We start from the raw sequence: 22,303 nt of genomic DNA, 5'->3' as shown, positions 1-22,303 counted from the left end.
GGTTGAAATTGGAAATCTACATTTTTCAGTTTTGTCAGACGTTTGTAATATTCTCACAATAAGCTAATTAGCTCAATTGGAGCATTTCTAGCATGTTTGGTTGAAATTGGAAATTTACCTTTTTCAGTTTTGTCAGACGTTTGTAAAATTCTTACAGTAGGCTTATTTGCACAATTTGAGCATTTCTAGCATGTTTGGTTGAAATTGGAAATTTACTTTTTTCACTTTTGTCAGACAAATGCAATATTCTCACAATAAGCTAATTAGCTCAATTGGAGCATTTCTAGCATGTTTGGTTGAAATTGGAAATTTACATTTTTCACTTCTGTCAGACAATTGCAATATTCTCACAATAAGCTAATTAGCTCAATTGGAGCATTTCTAGCATGTTTGGTTGAAATTGGAAATTTACATTTTTCAATTTTGTTAGGCGTTTGTAATATTCTCACAATAAGCTAATTAGCTCAATTGGAGCATTTCTAGCATGTTTGGTTGAAATTGGAAGTTTACATTTTTCACTTTTGTCAGACAATTGTAATATTCTCACAATAAGCTAATTAGCTCAATTGGAGCATTTCTAGCATGTTTGGTTGAAATTGGAAATTTACATTTTTCACTTTTGTCAGACAATTGCAATATTCTCACAGTAAGCTAATTAGCTCAATTGGAGCATTTCTAGCATGTTTGGTTGATATTGGAAATTTACATTTTTCACTTTTGTCAGACGTTTGTAATATTCTCACAATAAGCTAATTAGCTCAATTGGAGCATTTCTAGCACGTTTGGTTGAATTTGGAAATTTACATTTTTCACTTTTGTCAAACAATTGCAATATTCTCTCAATAAGCTAATTAGCTCAATTGGAGCATTTCTAGCATGTTCGGTTGAAATTGGAAATTTACATTTTTCACTTTTGTCAGACAATTGCAATATTCTCTCAATAAGCTAATTAGCTCAATTGGAGCATTTCTAGCATGTTTGGTTGAAATTGGAAATTTACATTTTTCAGTTTTGTCAGACGTTTGTAATATTCTCACAATAAGCTAATTAGCTCAATTGGAGCATTTCTAGCATGTTTGGTTGAAATTGGAAATTTACATTTTTCAGTGTTGTCAGACGTTTGTAATATTCTCACAATAAGCTAATTAGCTCAATTGGAGCATTTCTAGCATGTTTGGTTGAAATTGGAAATCTACATTTTTCGGTTTTGTCAGACGTTTGTAGTATTCTCACAATAAGCTAATTAGCTCAATTGGAGCATTTCTAGCATGTTTGGTTGAAATTGGAAATTTACATTTTTCAGTTTTGTCAGACGTTTGTAAAATTCTTACAGTAGGCTTATTTGCGCAATTTGAGCATTTCTAGCATGTTTGGTTGAAATTGGAAATTTACATTTTTCACTTTTGTCAGACAATTGCAATATTCTCACAATAAGCTAATTAGCTCAATTGGAGCATTTCTAGCATGTTTGGTTGAAATTGGAATTTTACATTTTTCAGTGTTGTCAGACGTTTGTAATATTCTCACAATAAGCTAATTAGCTCAATTGGAGCATTTCTAGCATGTTTGGTTGAAATTGGAAATTTACAGTTTTCACTTTTGTCAGACAATTGCAATATTCTCACAATAAGCTAATTAGCTCAATTGGAGCATTTCTAGCATGTTTGGTTGAAATTGGAAATTTACATTTTTCACTTTTGTCAGACAATTGCAATATTCTCTCAATAAGCTAATTAGCTCATTTGGAGCATTTCTAGCATGTTTGGTTGAAATTAGAAATTTACATTTTTCAGTGTTGTCAGACGTTTGTAATATTCTCACAATAAGCTAATTAGCTCAATTGGAGCATTTTTAGCATGTTTGGTTGAAATTGGAAATTTACATTTTTCAGTTTTGTCAGACGTTTGTAATATTCTCACAATAAGCTAATTAGCTCAATTGGAGCATTTCTAGCATGTTTGGTTGAAATTGGAAATCTACATTTTTCAGTTTTGTCAGACGTTTGTAATATTCTCACAATAAGCTAATTAGCTCAATTGGAGCATTTCTAGCATGTTTGGTTGAAATTGGAAATTTACCTTTTTCAGTTTTGTCAGACGTTTGTAAAATTCTTACAGTAGGCTTATTTGCACAATTTGAGCATTTCTAGCATGTTTGGTTGAAATTGGAAATTTACTTTTTTCACTTTTGTCAGACAATTGCAATATTCTCACAATAAGCTAATTAGCTCAATTGGAGCATTTCTAGCATGTTTGGTTGAAATTGGAAATTTACATTTTTCACTTCTGTCAGACAATTGCAATATTCTCACAGTAAGCTAATTAGCTCAATTGGAGCATTTCTAGCATGTTTGGTTGAAATTGGAAATTTACATTTTTCACTTCTGTCAGACGTTTGTAATATTCTCACAATAAGCTAATTAGCTCAATTGGAGCATTTCTAGCATGTTTGGTTGAAATTGGAAATTTACATTTTTCACTTTTGTCAGTCAATTGCAATAATCTCACAGAAAGCTAATTAGCTCAATTGGAGCAATGCTAGCATGTTTGGTTGAAATTGGAAATTTACATTTTTCACTTTTGTCAGACAATTGCAATATTCTCACAATAAGCTAATTAGCTCAATTGGAGCATTTCTAGCATGTTTGGTTGAAATTGGAAATTTACATTTTTCACTTTTGTCAGACAATTGCAATATTCTCTCATTAAGCTAATTAGCTCATTTGGAGCATTTCTAGCATGTTTGGTTGAAATCAGAAATTTACATTTTTCACTTCTGTCAGACAATTGCAATATTCTCACAATAAGCTAATTAGCTCAATTGGAGCATTTCTAGCATGTTTGGTTGAAATTGGAAATTTACATTTTTCAATTTTGTTAGACGTTTGTAATATTCTCACAATAAGCTAATTAGCTCAATTGGAGCATTTTTAGCATGTTTGGTTGAAATTGGAAATTTACATTTTTCAGTTTTGTCAGACGTTTGTAAAATTCTTACAGTAGGCTTATTTGCGCAATTTGAGCATTTCTAGCATGTTTGGTTGAAATTGGAAATTTCCTTTTTTCACTTTTGTCAGACAATTGCAATATTCTCACAATAAGCTAATTAGCTCAATTGGAGCATTTCTAGCATGTTTGGTTGAAATTGGAAATTTACATTTTTCAGTGTTGTCAGACGTTTGTAATATTCTCACAATAAGCTAATTAGCTAAATTGGAGCATTTCTAGCATGTTTGGTTGAAATTGCAAATTTACATTTTTCACTTCTGTCAGACAATTGCAATATTCTCACAATAAGCTAATTAGCTCAATTGGAGCATTTCTAGCATGTTTGGTTGAAATTGGAAATTTACATTTTTCAATTTTGTTAGACGTTTGTAATATTCTCACAATAAGCTAATTAGCTCAATTGGAGCATTTCTAGCATGTTTGGTTGAAATTGGAAATTTACATTTTTCACTTTTGTCAGACAATTGCAATATTCTCACAATAAGCTAATTAGCTCAATTGGAGCATTTCTAGCATGTTTGGTTGAAATTGGAAATTTACATTTTTCACTTTTGTCAGACGTTTGTAATATTCTCACAATAAGCTAATTAGCTCAATTGGAGCATTTCTAGCACGTTTGGTTGAAATTGGAAATTTACATTTTTCAGTGTTGTCAGACGTTTGTAATATTCTCACAATAAGCTAATTAGCTCAATTGGAGCATTTCTAACATGTTTGGTTGAAATTGGAAATTTACATTTTTCAGTGTTGTCAGACGTTTGTAATATTCTCACAAAAAGCTAATTAGCTCAATCGGAGCATTTCTAACATGTTTGGTTGAAATTGGAAATCTACATTTTTCACTTTTGTCAGACGTTTGTAATATTCTCACAATAAGCTAATTAGCTCAATTGGAGCATTTCTAGCATGTTTGGTTGAAATTGGAAATTTACATTTTTCAGTTTTGTCAGACGTTTGTAAAATTCTTACAGTAGGCTTATTTGCGCAATTTGAGCATTTCTAGCATGTTTGGTTGAAATTGGAAATTTACATTTTTCACTTTTGTCAGACAATTGCAATATTCTCACAATAAGCTAATTAGCTCAATTGGAGCATTTCTAGCATGTTCGGTTGAAATTGGAAATTCACATTTTTCACTTTTGTCAGACAATTGCAATATTCTCTCAATAAGCTAATTAGCTCATTTGGAGCATTTCTAGCATGTTTGGTTGAAATTGGAAATTTACATTTTTCACTTTTGTCAGACAATTGCAATATTCTCTCAATAAGCTAATTAGCTCATTTGGAGCATTTCTAGCATGTTTGGTTGAAATTAGAAATTTACATTTTTCAGTGTTGTCAGACGTTTGTAATATTCTCACAATAAGCTAATTAGCTCAATTGGAGCATTTCTAACATGTTTGGTTGAAATTGGAAATTTACATTTTTCAATTTTGTTAGACGTTTGTAATATTCTCAGAATAAGCTAATTAGCTCAATTGGAGCATTTCTAGCATGTTTGGTTGAAATTGGAAATTTACATTTTTCACTTTTGTCAGACAATTGCAATATTCTCACAATAAGCTAATTAGCTCAATTGGAGCATTTCTAGCATGTTTGGTTGAAATTGGAAATTTACATTTTTCACTTTTGTCAGACGTTTGTAATATTCTCACATAAGCTAATTAGCTCAATTCGAGCATTTCTAGCACGTTTGGTTGAAATTGGAAATTTACATTTTTACTTTTGTCAAACAATTGCAATATTCTCTCAATAAGCTAATTAGCTCAATTGGAGCATTTCTAGCATGTTTGGTTGAAATTGGAAATTTACATTTTTCACTTTTGTCAGACAATTGCAATATTCTCTCAATAAGCTAATTAGCTCATTTGGAGCATTTCTAGCATGTTTGGTTGAAATTGGAAATTTACATTTTTCACTTTTGTCAGACAATTGCAATATTCTCTCAATAAGCTAATTAGCTCAATTGGAGCATTTCTAGCATGTTTGGTTGAAATTGGAAATTTACATTTTTCACTTTTGTCAGACGTTTGTAATATCCTCACAATAAGCTAATTAGCTCAATTGGAGCATTTCTAGCACGTTTGGTTGAAATTGGAAATTTACATTTTTCACTTTTGTCAAACAATTGCAATATTCTCTCAATAAGCTAATTAGCTCAATTGGAGCATTTCTAGCATGTTTGGTTGAAATTGGAAATTTACATTTTTCACTTTTGTCAGACGATTGCAATATTTTCTCAATAAGCTAATTAGCTCAATTGGAGCATTTCTAGCATGTTTGGTTGAAATTGGACATTTACATTTTTCAGTTTTGTCAGACGTTTGCAATATTCTCACAATAAGCTAATTAGCTCAATTGGAGCATTTCTAGCATGTTTGGTTGAAATTGGAAATTTACATTTTTCAATTTTGTTAGACGTTTGTAATATTCTCACAATAAGCTAATTAGCTCAATTGGAGCATTTCTAGCATGTTTGGTTGAAATTCGAAATTTACATTTTTCAGTTTTGTCAGACGTTTGTAATATTCTCACAATAAGCTAATTAGCTCAATTGGAGCATTTCTAGCATGTTTGGTTGAAATTGGAAATTTACATTTTTCAGTGTTGTCAGACGTTTGCAATATTCTCACAATAAGCTAATTAGCTCAATTGGAGCATTTCTAGCATGTTTGGTTGAAATTGGAAATTTACATTTTTCAATTTTGTTAGACGTTTGTAATATTCTCACAATAAGCTAATTAGCTCAATTGGAGCATTTCTAGCATGTTTGGTTAAAATTGGAAATTTACATTTTTCAGTTTTGTCAGACGTTTGTAAAATTCTTACAGTAGGCTTATTTGCGCAATTTGAGCATTTCTAGCATGTTTGGTTGAAATTGGAAATTTACTTTTTTCACTTTTGTCAGACAATTGCAATATTCTCACAATAAGCTAATTAGCTCAATTGGAGCATTTCTAGCATGTTTGGTTGAATTTGGAAATTTACATTTTTCAGTGTTGTCAGACGTTTGTAATATTCTCACAATAAGCTAATTAGCAAAATTGGAGCATTTCTAGCATGTTTGGTTGAAATTGCAAATTTACATTTTTCACTTCTGTCAGACAATTGCAATATTCTCACAATAAGCTAATTAGCTCAATTGGAGCATTTCTAGCATGTTTGGTTGAAATTGGAAATTTACATTCTTCAATTTTGTTAGACGTTTGTAATATTCTCACAATAAGCTAATTAGCTCAATTGGAGCATTTCTAGCATGTTTGGTTGAAATTGGAAATTTACATTTTTCACTTTTGTCAGACAATTGCAATATTCTCACAATAAGCTAATTAGCTCAATTGGAGCATTTCTAGCATGTTTGGTTGAAATTGGAAATTTACATCTTTCACTTTTGTCAGACGTTTGTAATATTCTCACAATAAGCTAATTAGCTCAATTGGAGCATTTCTAGCACGTTTGGTTGAAATTGGAAATTTACATTTTTCACTTTTGTCAAACAATTGCAATATTCTCTCAATAAGCTAATTAGCTCAATTGGAGCATTTCTAGCATGTTTGGTTGAAATTGGAAATTTACATTTTTCACTTTTGTCAAACAATTGCAATATTCTCTCAATAAGCTAATTAGCTCAATTGGAGCATTTCTAGCACAATTGGTTGAAATTGGAAATTTACATTTTTCACTTTTGTCAGACAATTGCAATATTCTCACAATAAGCTAATTAGCTCAATTGGAGCATTTCTAGCATGTTTGGTTGAAATTGGAAATTTACATTTTTCACTTTTGTCAGACGTTTGTAATATTCTCACAATAAGCTAATTAGCTCAATTGGAGCATTTCTAGCACGTTTGGTTGAAATTGGAAATTTACATTTTTCACTTTTGTCAAACAATTGCAATATTCTCTCAATAAGCTAATTAGCTCAATTGGAGCATTTCTAGCATGTTCGGTTGAAATTGGAATTTTACATTTCTCACTTTTGTCAGACAATTGCAATATTCTCTCAATAAGCTAATTAGCTCAATTGGAGCATTTCTAGCATGTTTGGTTGAAATTGGAAAATTACATTTTTCAATTTTGTTAGACGTTTGTAATATTCCCACAATAAGCTAATTAGCTCAATTGGAGCATTTTTAGCATGTTTGGTTGAAATTGGAAAATTACATTTTTCAATTTTGTTAGACGTTTGTAATATTCCCACAATAAGCTAATTAGCTCAATTGGAGCATTTTTAGCATGTTTGGTTGAAATTGGAAGTTTACATTTTTCACTTTTGTCAGACAATTGTAATATTCTCACAATAAGCTAATTAGCTCAATTGGAGCATTTCTAGCGCGTTTGGTTGAAATTGGAAATTTACATTTTTCACTTTTGTCAGACAATTGCAATATTCTCACAATAAGCTAATTAGCTCAATTGGAGCATTTCTAGCATGTTTGGTTGAAATTGGAAATTTACATTTTTCACTTTTGTCAGACGTTTGTAATATTCTCACAATAAGCTAATTAGCTCAATTGGAGCATTTCTAGCACGTTTGGTTGAAATTGGAAATTTACATTTTTCAGTGTTGTCAGACGTTTGTAATATTCTCACAATAAGCTAATTAGCTCAATTGGAGCATTTCTAACATGTTTGGTTGAAATTGGAAATTTACATTTTTCAGTGTTGTCAGACGTTTGTAATATTCTCACAATAAGCTAATTAGCTCAATCGGAGCATTTCTAACATGTTTGGTTGAAATTGGAAATCTACATTTTTCACTTTTGTCAGACGTTTGTAATATTCTCACAATAAGCTAATTAGCTCAATTGGAGCATTTGTAGCATGTTTGGTTGAAATTGGAAATTTACATTTTTCAGTTTTGTCAGACGTTTGTAAAATTCTTACAGTAGGCTTATTTGCGCAATTTGAGCATTTCTAGCATGTTTGGTTGAAATTGGAAATTTACATTTTTCACTTTTGTCAGACAATTGCAATATTCTCACAATAAGCTAATTAGCTCAATTGGAGCATTTCTAGCATGTTCGGTTGAAATTGGAAATTCACATTTTTCACTTTTGTCAGACAATTGCAATATTCTCTCAATAAGCTAATTAGCTCATTTGGAGCATTTCTAGCATGTTTGGTTGAAATTGGAAATTTACATTTTTCACTTTTGTCAGACAATTGCAATATTCTCTCAATAAGCTAATTAGCTCATTTGGAGCATTTCTAGCATGTTTGGTTGAAATTAGAAATTTACATTTTTCAGTGTTGTCAGACGTTTGTAATATTCTCACAATAAGCTAATTAGCTCAATTGGAGCATTTCTAACATGTTTGGTTGAAATTGGAAATTTACATTTTTCAATTTTGTTAGACGTTTGTAATATTCTCACAATAAGCTAATTAGCTCAATTGGAGCATTTCTAGCATGTTTGGTTGAAATTGGAAATTTACATTTTTCACTTTTGTCAGACAATTGCAATATTCTCACAATAAGCTAATTAGCTCAATTGGAGCATTTCTAGCATGTTTGGTTGAAATTGGAAATTTACATTTTTCACTTTTGTCAGACGTTTGTAATATTCTCACAATAAGCTAATTAGCTCAATTGGAGCATTTCTAGCACGTTTGGTTGAAATTGGAAATTTACATTTTTCACTTTTGTCAAACAATTGCAATATTCTCTCAATAAGCTAATTAGCTCAATTGGAGCATTTCTAGCATGTTTGGTTGAAATTGGAAATTTACATTTTTCACTTTTGTCAGACAATTGCAATATTCTCTCAATAAGCTAATTAGCTCATTTGGAGCATTTCTAGCATGTTTGGTTGAAATTGGAAATTTACATTTTTCACTTTTGTCAGACAATTGCAATATTCTCTCAATAAGCTAATTAGCTCATTTGGAGCATTTCTAGCATGTTTGGTTGAAATTGGAAATTTACATTTTTCAGTTTTGTCAGACGTTTTTAAAATTCTTACAGTAGGCTTATTTGCGCAATTTGAGCATTTCTAGCATGTTTGGTTGAAATTGGAAATTTACATTTTTCAATTTTGTTAGACGTTTGTAACATTCTCACAATAAGCTAATTAGCTCAATTGGAGCATTTCTAGCATGTTTGGTTGAAATTGGAAATTTACATTTTTCACTTTTGTCAGACAATTGCAATATTCTCACAATAAGCTAATTAGCTCAATTGGAGCATTTCTAGCATGTTTGGTTGAAATTGGAAATTTACATTTTTCACTTTTGTCAGACGTTTGTAATATTCTCACAATAAGCTAATTAGCTCAATTGGAGCATTTCTAGCACGTTTGGTTGAAATTGGAAATTTACATTTTTCACTTTTGTCAAACAATTGCAATATTCTCTCAATAAGCTAATTAGCTCAATTGGAGCATTTCTAGCATGTTTGGTTGAAATTGGACATTTACATTTTTCAGTTTTGTCAGACGTTTGCAATATTCTCACAATAAGCTAATTAGCTCAATTGGAGCATTTCTAGCATGTTTGGTTGAAATTGGAAATTTACATTTTTCAATTTTGTTAGACGTTTGTAATATTCTGACAATAAGCTAATTAGCTCAATTGGAGCATTTCTAGCATGTTTGGTTGAAATTGGAAATTTACATTTTTCAGTTTTGTCAGACGTTTGTAATATTCTCACAATAAGCTAATTAGCTCAATTGGAGCATTTCTAGCATGTTTGGTTGAAATTGGAAATTTACATTTTTCAGTGTTGTCAGACGTTTGCAATATTCTCACAATAAGCTAATTAGCTCAATTGGAGCATTTCTAGCATGTTTGGTTGAAATTGGAAATTTACATTTTTCAATTTTGTTAGACGTTTGTAATATTCTCACAATAAGCTAATTAGCTCAATTGGAGCATTTCTAGCATGTTTGGTTAAAATTGGAAATTTACATTTTTCAGTTTTGTCAGACGTTTGTAAAATTCTTACAGTAGGCTTATTTGCGCAATTTGAGCATTTCTAGCATGTTTGGTTGAAATTGGAAATTTACTTTTTTCACTTTTGTCAGACAATTGCAATATTCTCACAATAAGCTAATTAGCTCAATTGGAGCATTTCTAGCATGTTTGGTTGAATTTGGAAATTTACATTTTTCAGTGTTGTCAGACGTTTGTAATATTCTCACAATAAGCTAATTAGCAAAATTGGAGCATTTCTAGCATGTTTGGTTGAAATTGCAAATTTACATTTTTCACTTCTGTCAGAAAATTGCAATATTCTCACAATAAGCTAATTAGCTCAATTGGAGCATTTCTAGCATGTTTGGTTGAAATTGGAAATTTACATTCTTCAATTTTGTTAGACGTTTGTAATATTCTCACAATAAGCTAATTAGCTCAATTGGAGCATTTCTAGCATGTTTGGTTGAAATTGGAAATTTACATTTTTCACTTTTGTCAGACAATTGCAATATTCTCACAATAAGCTAATTAGCTCAATTGGAGCATTTCTAGCATGTTTGGTTGAAATTGGAAATTTACATCTTTCACTTTTGTCAGACGTTTGTAATATTCTCACAATAAGCTAATTAGCTCAATTGTAGCATTTCTAGCGCGTTTGGTTGAAATTGGAAATTTACATTTTTCACTTTTGTCAAACAATTGCAATATTCTCTCAATAAGCTAATTAGCTCAATTGGAGCATTTCTAGCATGTTTGGTTGAAATTGGAAATTTACATTTTTCACTTTTGTCAAACAATTGCAATATTCTCTCAATAAGCTAATTAGCTCAATTGGAGCATTTCTAGCATGTTTGGTTGAAATTGGAAATTTACATTTTTCACTTTTGTCAAACAATTGCAATATTCTCTCAATAAGCTAATTAGCTCAATTGGAGCATTTCTAGCATGTTTGGTTGAAATTGGAAATTTACATTTTTCACTTCTGTCAGACGTTTGTAATATTCTCACAATAAGCTAATTAGCTCAATTGGAGCATTTCTAGCATGTTTGGTTGAAATTGGAAATTTACATTTTTCAGTGTTGTCAGACGTTTGCAATATTCTCACAATAAGCTAATTAGCTCAATTGGAGCATTTCTAGCATGTTTGGTTGAAATTGGAAATTTACATTTTTCACTTCTGTCAGAAAATTGCAATATTCTCACAATAAGCTAATTAGCTCAATTGGAGCATTTCTAGCATGTTTGGTTGAAATTGGAAATTTACATTTTTCAGTGTTGTCAGACGTTTGCAATATTCTCACAATAAGCTAATTAGCTCAATTGGAGCATTTCTAGCATGTTTGGTTGAAATTGGAAATTTACATTTTTCAGTTTTGTCAGACGTTTGTAAAATTCTTACAGTAGGCTTATTTGCGCAATTTGAGCATTTCTAGCATGTTTGGTTGAAATTGGAAATTTACTTTTTTCACTTTTGTCAGACAATTGCAATATTCTCACAATAAGCTAATTAGCTCAATTGGAGCATTTCTAGCATGTTTGGTTGAATTTGGAAATTTACATTTTTCAGTGTTGTCAGACGTTTGTAATATTCTCACAATAAGCTAATTAGCAAAATTGGAGCATTTCTAGCATGTTTGGTTGAAATTGCAAATTTACATTTTTCACTTCTGTCAGAAAATTGCAATATTCTCACAATAAGCTAATTAGCTCAATTGGAGCATTTCTAGCATGTTTGGTTGAAATTGGAAATTTACATTCTTCAATTTTGTTAGACGTTTGTAATATTCTCACAATAAGCTAATTAGCTCAATTGGAGCATTTCTAGCATGTTTGGTTGAAATTGGAAATTTACATTTTTCACTTTTGTCAGACAATTGCAATATTCTCACAATAAGCTAATTAGCTCAATTGGAGCATTTCTAGCATGTTTGGTTGAAATTGGAAATTTACATCTTTCACTTTTGTCAGACGTTTGTAATATTCTCACAATAAGCTAATTAGCTCAATTGTAGCATTTCTAGCGCGTTTGGTTGAAATTGGAAATTTACATTTTTCACTTTTGTCAAACAATTGCAATATTCTCTCAATAAGCTAATTAGCTCAATTGGAGCATTTCTAGCATGTTTGGTTGAAATTGGAAATTTACATTTTTCACTTTTGTCAAACAATTGCAATATTCTCTCAATAAGCTAATTAGCTCAATTGGAGCATTTCTAGCATGTTTGGTTGAAATTGGAAATTTACATTTTTCACTTTTGTCAAACAATTGCAATATTCTCTCAATAAGCTAATTAGCTCAATTGGAGCATTTCTAGCATGTTTGGTTGAAATTGGAAATTTACATTTTTCACTTCTGTCAGACGTTTGTAATATTCTCACAATAAGCTAATTAGCTCAATTGGAGCATTTCTAGCATGTTTGGTTGAAATTGGAAATTTACATTTTTCAGTGTTGTCAGACGTTTGCAATATTCTCACAATAAGCTAATTAGCTCAATTGGAGCATTTCTAGCATGTTTGGTTGAAATTGGAAATTTACATTTTTCAATTTTGTTAGACGTTTGTAATATTCTCACAATAAGCTAATTAGCTCAATTGGAGCATTTCTAGCATGTTTGGTTAAAATTGGAAATTTACATTTTTCAGTTTTGTCAGACGTTTGTAAAATTCTTACAGTAGGCTTATTTGCGCAATTTGAGCATTTCTAGCATGTTTGGTTGAAATTGGAAATTTACTTTTTTCACTTTTGTCAGACAATTGCAATATTCTCACAATAAGCTAATTAGCTCAATTGGAGCATTTCTAGCATGTTTGGTTGAATTTGGAAATTTACATTTTTCAGTGTTGTCAGACGTTTGTAATATTCTCACAATAAGCTAATTAGCAAAATTGGAGCATTTCTAGCATGTTTGGTTGAAATTGCAAATTTACATTTTTCACTTCTGTCAGACAATTGCAATATTCTCACAATAAGCTAATTAGCTCAATTGGAGCATTTCTAGCATGTTTGGTTGAAATTGGAAATTTACATTCTTCAATTTTGTTAGACGTTTGTAATATTCTCACAATAAGCTAATTAGCTCAATTGGAGCATTTCTAGCATGTTTGGTTGAAATTGGAAATTTACATTTTTCACTTTTGTCAGACAATTGCAATATTCTCACAATAAGCTAATTAGCTCAATGGGAGCATTTCTAGCATGTTTGGTTGAAATTGGAAATTTACATCTTTCACTTTTGTCAGACGTTTGTAATATTCTCACAATAAGCTAATTAGCTCAATTGGAGCATTTCTAGCACGTTTGGTTGAAATTGGAAATTTACATTTTTCACTATTGTCAAACAATTGCAATATTCTCTCAATAAGCTAATTAGCTCAATTGGAGCATTTCTAGCATGTTTGGTTGAAATTGGAAATTTACATTTTTCACTTTTGTCAAACAATTGCAATATTCTCTCAATAAGCTAATTAGCTCAATTGGAGCATTTCTACCATGTTTGGTTGAAATTGGAAATTTACATTTTTCACTTCTGTCAGACGTTTGTAATATTCTCACAATAAGCTAATTAGCTCAATTGGAGCATTTCTAGCACGTTTGGTTGAAATTGGAAATTTACATTTTTCACTTTTGCCAGACAATTGCATTATTCTCACAATAAGCTAATTAGCTCAATTGGAGCATTTCTAGCATCTTCGGTTGAATATGGAAATTTACATTTTTCAGTGTTGTCAGACGTTTGTAATATTCTCACAATAAGCTAATTAGCTCAATTGGAGCATTTCTAGCATGTTTGGTTAAAATTGGAAATTTACATTTTTCAGTTTTGTCAGACGTTTGTAAAATTCTTACAGTAGGCTTATTTGCGCAATTTGAGCATTTCTAGCATGTTTGGTTGAAATTGGAAATTTACTTTTTTCACTTTTGTCAGACAATTGCAATATTCTCACAATAAGCTAATTAGCTCAATTGGAGCATTTCTAGCATGTTTGGTTGAAATTGGAAATTTACATTTTTCAGTGTTGTCAGACGTTTGTAATATTCTCACAATAAGCTAATTAGCTAAATTGGAGCATTTCAAGCATGTTTGGTTGAAATTGCAAATTTACATTTTTCACTTCTGTCAGACAATTGCAATATTCTCACAATAAGCTAATTAGCTTAATTGGAGCATTTCTAGCATGTTTGGTTGAAATTGGAAATTTACATTTTTCAATTTTGTTAGACGTTTGTAATATTCTCACAATAAGCTAATTAGCTCAATTGGAGCATTTCTAGCATGTTTGGTTGAAATTGGAAATTTACATTTTTCACTTTTGTCAGACAATTGCAATATTCTCACAATAAGCTAATTAGCTCAATTGGAGCATTTCTAGCATGTTTGGTTGAAATTGGAAATATACATTTTTCACTTTTGTCAGACGTTTGTAATATTCTCACAATAAGCTAATTAGCTCAATTGGAGCATTTCTAGCACGTTTGGTTGAAATTGGAAATTTACATTTTTCACTTTTGTCAAACAATTGCAATATTCTTTCAATAAGCTAATTAGCTCAATTGGAGCATTTCTAGCATGTTCGGTTGAAATTGGAAATTTACATTTTTCACTTTTGTCAGACGTTTGTAATATTCTCACAATAAGCTAATTAGCTCAATTGGAGCATTTCTAGCACAATTGGTTGAAATTGGAAATTTACATTTTTCACTTTTGTCAGACAATTGCAATATTATCTCAATAAGCTAATTAGCTCAATTGGAGCATTTCTAGCATGTTTGGTTGAAATTGGAAATTTACATTTTTCACTTCTGTCAGACAATTGCAATATTCTCACAATAAGCTAATTAGCTCAATTGGAGCATTTCTAGCATGTTTGGTTGAAATTGGAAATTTACATTTTTCAATTTTGTTAGACGTTTGTAATATTCCCACAATAAGCTAATTAGCTCAATTGGAGCATTTTTAGCATTTTTGGTTGAAATTGGAAGTTTACATTTTTCACTTTTGTCAGACAATTGTAATATTCTCACAATAAGCTAATTAGCTCAATTGGAGCATTTCTACCGCGTTTGGTTGAAATTGGAAATTTACATTTTTCACTTTTGTCAGACAATTGCAATATTCTCACAATAAGCTAATTAGCTAAATTGGAGCATTTCTAGCATGTTTGGTTGAAATTGGAAATTTACATTTTTCACTTTTGTCAGACGTTTGTAATATTCTCACAATAAGCTAATTAGCTCAATTGGAGCATTTCTAGCACGTTTGGTTGAAATTGGAAATTTACATTTTTCACTTTTGTCAAACAATTGCAATATTCTCTCAATAAGCTAATTAGCTCAATTGGAGCATTTCTAGCATGTTCGGTTGAAATTGGAATTTTACATTTCTCACTTTTGTCAGACGTTTGTAATATTCTCACAATAAGCTAATTAGCTCAATTGGAGCATTTCTAGCACGTTTGGTTGAAATTGGAATTTTACATTTTTCACTTTTGTCAGACAATTGCAATATTCTCTCAATAAGCTAATTAGCTCAATTGGAGCATTTCTAGCATGTTTGGTTGAAATTGGAAATTTACATCTTTCAGTTTGGTCAGACGTTTGTAATATTCTCACAATAAGCTAATTAGCTCAATTGGAGCATTTCTAGCATGTTTGGTTGAAATTGGAAATTTACATTTTTCAGTGTTGTCAGACGTTTGTAATATTCTCACAATAAGCTAATTAGCTCAATTGGAGCATTTCTAACATGTTTGGTTGAAATTGGAAATCTACATTTTTCAGTTTTGTCAGACGTTTGTAATATTCTCACAATAAGCTAATTAGCTCAATTGGAGCATTTCTAGCATGTTTGGTTGAAATTGGAAATTTACATTTTTCAGTTTTGTCAGACGTTTGTAAAATTCTTACAGTAGGCTTATTTGCGCAATTTGAGCATTTCTAGCATGTTTGGTTGAAATTGCAAATTTACATTTTTCACTTCTGTCAGACAATTGCAATATTCTCACAATAAGCTAATTAGCTCAATTGGAGCATTTCTAGCATGTTTGGTTGAAATTGGAAATTTACATTCTTCAATTTTGTTAGACGTTTGTAATATTCTCACAATAAGCTAATTAGCTCAATTGGAGCATTTCTAGCATGTTTGGTTGAAATTGGAAATTTACATTTTTCCCTTTTGTCAGACAATTGCAATATTCTCACAATAAGCTAATTAGCTCAATTGGAGCATTTCTAGCATGTTTGGTTGAAATTGGAAATTTACATCTTTCACTTTTGTCAGACGTTTGTAATATTCTCACAATAAGCTAATTAGCTCAATTGTAGCATTTCTAGCGCGTTTGGTTGAAATTGGAAATTTACATTTTTCACTTTTGTCAAACAATTGCAATATTCTCTCAATAAGCTAATTAGCTCAATTGGAGCATTTCTAGCATGTTTGGTTGAAATTGGAAATTTACATTTTTCACTTTTGTCAAACAATTGCAATATTCTCTCAATAAGCTAATTAGCTCAATTGGAGCATTTCTAGCATGTTTGGTTGAAATTGGAAATTTACATTTTTCACTTCTGTCAGACGTTTGTAATATTCTCACAATAAGCTAATTAGCTCAATTGGAGCATTTCTAGCATGTTTGGTTGAAATTGGAAATTTACATTTTTCAGTGTTGTCAGACGTTTGCAATATTCTCACAATAAGCTAATTAGCTCAATTGGAGCATTTCTAGCATGTTTGGTTGAAATTGGAAATTTACATTTTTCAATTTTGTTAGACGTTTGTAATATTCTCACAATAAGCTAATTAGCTCAATTGGAGCATTTCTAGCATGTTTGGTTAAAATTGGAAATTTACATTTTTCAGTTTTGTCAGACGTTTGTAAAATTCTTACAGTAGGCTTATTTGCGCAATTTGAGCATTTCTAGCATGTTTGGTTGAAATTGGAAATTTACTTTTTTCACTTTTGTCAGACAATTGCAATATTCTCACAATAAGCTAATTAGCTCAATTGGAGCATTTCTAGCATGTTTGGTTGAATTTGGAAATTTACATTTTTCAGTGTTGTCAGACGTTTGTAATATTCTCACAATAAGCTAATTAGCAAAATTGGAGCATTTCTAGCATGTTTGGTTGAAATTGCAAATTTACATTTTTCACTTCTGTCAGACAATTGCAATATTCTCACAATAAGCTAATTAGCTCAATTGGAGCATTTCTAGCATGTTTGGTTGAAATTGGAAATTTACATTCTTCAATTTTGTTAGACGTTTGTAATATTCTCACAATAAGCTAATTAGCTCAATTGGAGCATTTCTAGCATGTTTGGTTGAAATTGGAAATTTACATTTTTCACTTTTGTCAGACAATTGCAATATTCTCACAATAAGCTAATTAGCTCAATTGGAGCATTTCTAGCATGTTTGGTTGAAATTGGAAATTTACATCTTTCACTTTTGTCAGACGTTTGTAATATTCTCACAATAAGCTAATTAGCTCAATTGGAGCATTTCTAGCACGTTTGGTTGAAATTGGAAATTTACATTTTTCACTTTTGTCAAACAATTGCAATATTCTCTCAATAAGCTAATTAGCTCAATTGGAGCATTTCTAGCATGTTTGGTTGAAATTGGAAATTTACATTTTTCACTTTTGTCAAACAATTGCAATATTCTCTCAATAAGCTAATTAGCTCAATTGGAGCATTTCTAGCATGTTTGGTTGAAATTGGAAATTTACATTTTTCACTTCTGTCAGACGTTTGTAATATTCTCACAATAAGCTAATTAGCTCAATTGGAGCATTTCTAGCACGTTTGGTTGAAATTGGAAATTTACATTTTTCACTTTTGTCAGACAATTGCATTATTCTCACAATAAGCTAATTAGCTCAATTGGAGCATTTCTAGCATCTTCGGTTGAATATGGAAATTTACATTTTTCAGTGTTGTCAGACGTTTGTAATATTCTCACAATAAGCTAATTAGCTCAATTGGAGCATTTCTAGCATGTTTGGTTAAAATTGGAAATTTACATTTTTCAGTTTTGTCAGACGATTGTAAAATTCTTACAGTAGGCTTATTTGCGCAATTTGAGCATTTCTAGCATGTTTGGTTGAAATTGGAAATTTACTTTTTTCACTTTTGTCAGACAATTGCAATATTCTCACAATAAGCTAATTAGCTCAATTGGAGCATTTCTAGCATGTTTGGTTGAAATTGGAAATTTACATTTTTCAGTGTTGTCAGACGTTTGTAATATTCTCACAATAAGCTAATTAGCTAAATTGGAGCATTTCTAGCATGTTTGGTTGAAATTGCAAATTTACATTTTTCACTTCTGTCAGACAATTGCAATATTCTCACAATAAGCTAATTAGCTCAATTGGAGCATTTCTAGCATGTTTGGTTGAAATTGGAAATTTACATTTTTCAATTTTGTTAGACGTTTGTAATATTCTCACAATAAGCTAATTAGCTCAATTGGAGCATTTCTAGCATGTTTGGTTGAAATTGGAAATTTACATTTTTCACTTTTGTCAGACAATTGCAATATTCTCACAATAAGCTAATTAGCTCAATTGGAGCATTTCTAGCATGTTTGGTTGAAATTGGAAATATACATTTTTCACTTTTGTCAGACAATTGCAATATTCTCACAATAAGCTAATTAGCAAAATTGGAGCATTTCTAGCATGTTTGGTTGAAATTGCAAATTTACATTTTTCACTTCTGTCAGACAATTGCAATATTCTCACAATAAGCTAATTAGCTCAATTGGAGCATTTCTAGCATGTTTGGTTGAAATTGGAAATTTACATTTTTCAATTCTGTTAGACGTTTGTAATATTCTCACAATAAGCTAATTAGCTCAATTGGAGCATTTCTAGCATGTTTGGTTGAAATTGGAAATTTACATTTTTCACTTTTGTCAGACAATTGCAATATTCTCACAATAAGCTAATTAGCTCAATTGGAGCATTTCTAGCATGTTTGGTTGAAATTGGAAATTTACATTTTTCACTTCTGTCAGACAATTGCAATATTCTCACAATAAGCTAATTAGCTCAATTGGAGCATTTCTAGCATGTTTGGTTGAAATTGGAAATTTACATTTTTCAATTTTGTTAGACGTTTGTAATATTCCCACAATAAGCTAATTAGCTCAATTGGAGCATTTTTAGCATGTTTGGTTGAAATTGGAAGTTTACATTTTTCACTTTTGTCAGACAATTGTAATATTCTCACAATAAGCTAATTAGCTCAATTGGAGCATTTCTAGCGCGTTTGGTTGAAATTGGAAATTTACATTTTTCACTTTTGTCAGACAATTGCAATATTCTCACAATAAGCTAATTAGCTCAATTGGAGCATTTCTAGCATGTTTGGTTGAAATTGGAAATTTACATTTTTCACTTTTGTCAGACGTTTGTAATATTCTCACAATAAGCTAATTAGCTCAATTGGAGCATTTCTAGCACGTTTGGTTGAAATTGGAAATTTACATTTTTCACTTTTGTCAAACAATTGCAATATTCTCTCAATAAGCTAATTAGCTCAATTGGAGCATTTCTAGCATGTTCGGTTGAAATTGGAATTTTACATTTCTCACTTTTGTCAGACGTTTGTAATATTCTCACAATAAGCTAATTAGCTCAATTGGAGCATTTCTAGCACGTTTGGTTGAAATTGGAATTTTACATTTTTCACTTTTGTCAGACAATTGCAATATTCTCTCAATAAGCTAATTAGCTCAATTGGAGCATTTCTAGCATGTTTGGTTGAAATTGGAAATTTACATCTTTCAGTTTGGTCAGACGTTTGTAATATTCTCACAATAAGCTAATTAGCTCAATTGGAGCATTTCTAGCATAGTTGGTTGAAATTGGAAATTTACATTTTTCAGTGTTGTCAGACGTTTGTAATATTCTCACAATAAGCTAATTAGCTCAATTGGAGCATTTCTAACATGTTTGGTTGAAATTGGAAATCTACATTTTTCAGTTTTGTCAGACGTTTGTAATATTCTCACAATAAGCTAATTAGCTCAATTGGAGCATTTCTAGCATGTTTGGTTGAAATTGGAAATTTACATTTTTCAATTTTGTTAGACGTTTGTAATATTCCCACAATAAGCTAATTAGCTCAATTGGAGCATTTTTAGCATGTTTGGTTGAAATTGGAAGTTTACATTTTTCACTTTTGTCAGACAATTGTAATATTCTCACAATAAGCTAATTAGCTCAATTGGAGCATTTCTAGCGCGTTTGGTTGAAATTGGAAATTTACATTTTTCACTTTTGTCAGACAATTGCAATATTCTCACAATAAGCTAATTAGCTCAATTGGAGCATTTCTAGCATGTTTGGTTGAAATTGGAAATTTACATTTTTCACTTTTGTCAGACGTTTGTAATATTCTCACAATAAGCTAATTAGCTCAATTGGAGCATTTCTAGCACGTTTGGTTGAAATTGGAAATTTACATTTTTCACTTTTGTCAAACAATTGCAATATTCCCTCAATAAGCTAATTAGCTCAATTGGAGCATTTCTAGCATGTTCGGTTGAAATTGGAATTTTACATTTCTCACTTTTGTCAGACGTTTGTAATATTCTCACAATAAGCTAATTAGCTCAATTGGAGCATTTCTAGCACGTTTGGTTGAAATTGGAATTTTACATTTTTCACTTTTGTCAGACAATTGCAATATTCTCTCAATAAGCTAATTAGCTCAATTGGAGCATTTCTAGCATGTTTGGTTGAAATTGGAAATTTACATCTTTCAGTTTGGTCAGACGTTTGTAATATTCTCACAATAAGCTAATTAGCTCAATTGGAGCATTTCTAGCATAGTTGGTTGAAATTGGAAATTTACATTTTTCAGTGTTGTCAGACGTTTGTAATATTCTCACAATAAGCTAATTAGCTCAATTGGAGCATTTCTAACATGTTTGGTTGAAATTGGAAATCTACATTTTTCAGTTTTGTCAGACGTTTGTAATATTCTCACAATAAGCTAATTAGCTCAATTGGAGCATTTCTAGCATGTTTGGTTGAAATTGGAAATTTACATTTTTCAGTTTTGTCAGACGTTTGTAAAATTCTTACAGTAGGCTTATTTGCGCAATTTGAGCATTTCTAGCATGTTTGGTTGAAATTGGAAATTTACATTTTTCACTTTTGTCAGACAATTGCAATATTCTCACAATAAGCTAATTAGCTCAATTGGAGCATTTCTAGCATGTTTGGTTGAAATTGGAAATTTACATTTTTCAGTGTTGCCAGACGTTTGTAATATTCTCACAATAAGCTAATTAGCTCAATTGGAGCATTTCTAGCATGTTTGGTTGAAATTGGAAATTTACATTTTTCACTTTTGTCAGACAATTGCAATATTCTCACAATAAGCTAATTAGCTCAATTGGAGCATTTCTAGCATGTTTGGTTGAAATTGGAAATTTACATTTTTCACTTTTGTCAGACAATTGCAATATTCTCTCAATAAGCTAATTAGCTCATTTGGAGCATTTCTAGCATGTTTGGTTGAAATTAGAAATTTACATTTTTCAGTGTTGTCAGACGTTTGTAATATTCTCACAATAAGCTAATTAGCTCAATTGGAGCATTTCTAGCATGTTTAATTGAATTTGGAAATTTACATTTTTCAGTGTTGTCAGACGTTTGTAATATTCTCACAATAAGCTAATTAGCAAAATTGGAGCATTTCTAGCATGTTTGGTTGAAATTGCAAATTTACATTTTTCACTTCTGTCAGACAATTGCAATATTCTCACAATAAGCTAATTAGCTCAATTGGAGCATTTCTAGCATGTTTGGTTGAAATTGGAAATTTACATTTTTCAATTTTGTTAGACGTTTGTAATATTCTCACAATAAGCTAATTAGCTCAATTGGAGCATTTCTAGCATGTTTGGTTGAAATTGGAAATTTACATTTTTCACTTTTGTCAGACAATTGCAATATTCTCACAATAAGCTAATTAGCTCAATTGGAGCATTTCTAGCATGTTTGGTTGAAATTAGAAATTTACATTTTTCACTTTTGTCAGACATTTGTAATATTCTCACAATAAGCTAATTAGCTCAATTGGAGCATTTCTAGAATGTTTGGTTGAAATTGGAAATTTACATTTTTCAATTTTGTTAGACGTTTGTAATATTCTCACAATAAGCTAATTAGCTCAATTGGAGCATTTCTAGCATGTTTGGTTAAAATTGGAAATTTACATTTTTTAGTTTTGTCAGTCGTTTGTAAAATTCTTACAGTAGGCTTATTTGCGCAATTTGAGCATTTCTAGCATGTTTGGTTGAAATTGGAAATTTACTTTTTTCACTTTTGTCAGACAATTGCAATATTCTCACAA

This window comes from Watersipora subatra, chromosome 11, assembly GCF_963576615.1.
Source record: "Watersipora subatra chromosome 11, tzWatSuba1.1, whole genome shotgun sequence".
In the NCBI taxonomy this organism is placed as follows: Eukaryota; Metazoa; Bryozoa; class Gymnolaemata; order Cheilostomatida; family Watersiporidae; genus Watersipora; species Watersipora subatra.
This window is presented reverse-complemented; position numbering follows the sequence as displayed.